Consider the following 1,043-nt stretch of genomic DNA (forward strand, 5'->3'; position numbering starts at 1 on the left):
TTCTTGAATTAAACTTGAGAAGCGCATTTTCATCAAATCATCACGATCATCATCAAAACATCAAAGACAAAGGCATTGCTTCTACAATGGCGTGAACTTGAAGTTTTATCTTAAAAGAGGGAAATGGAAGTTGTAGGAGAAGGCAGATTATAGTGTGTTGCAGAGTGTTTTTGTAGTAGGTGTAGTATTTAATTCATGGCCCTTCCCGGTGCTCTAAGTGATGGCAGATTTAATTATTTATTCTGACGTTGGCAGTTTTGTGGGTATGTTAATAGTTGTGAAGTGAAAAGGTGAGAAAAGCTGAAGAGTTTTTGACGGATCGATAAGCTCAACAGGGTTTGTATGGTATATTATTAATGGTGCAGTTTTTTTAATTAATGGATATGACTATTGTTGCAGACATGTAATCAAAGCATAGCAAATGGGAATTGAATTGGAGTGGTAATGCTTTTTAAAAATTGCAGGTTAAATTTAATAATAGATATTTGGTAAATATTTGTAGAATTTGTAGGATTTGTAGGATTGGTTTATTTGTAATCAAACTATATTTGGTATATTTGTAGAATTTGTAGGATTGGCATTACTTTTATTTCTAAATTTGATTAATTTTCTTATGAAAAGAACGCTGATAAGATGCACAGCTAAAAAGGAATGCAATTGAATATCTTTTGAATGTTAAGGACTATTCAAATAATATTAGCAACACTGGTAGGCAGTTCTCATGATGGAGCTGCCAATTGATATTGCCATTCAAGCGAACACTTGACCTCATTGCTAACGATAATTTTGGTTATACTTCTTATATGAATCAAGTGAAAAATATAGTATCAAAGGAATTATTAATTTAGGAAACTACTAAAAGTTAAAATAAAATTTCAACACTGCCTAGGAAAGTACTGAAAGTTAAAACTCATTTGAATGAAGAATATATTAATTTAATTGAATATAAATTATTAGAAGGTATCATGGGCATGTTTGCTTTTCGTCTGTTAGTGTTTGTTGAGATGACCAGGATTTAAATTTTTTGTTGCTTTTGGGTTTAG

This window comes from Glycine soja, chromosome 4 (genome assembly GCF_004193775.1).
Source record: "Glycine soja cultivar W05 chromosome 4, ASM419377v2, whole genome shotgun sequence".
Taxonomy (NCBI): domain Eukaryota; kingdom Viridiplantae; phylum Streptophyta; class Magnoliopsida; order Fabales; family Fabaceae; genus Glycine; species Glycine soja.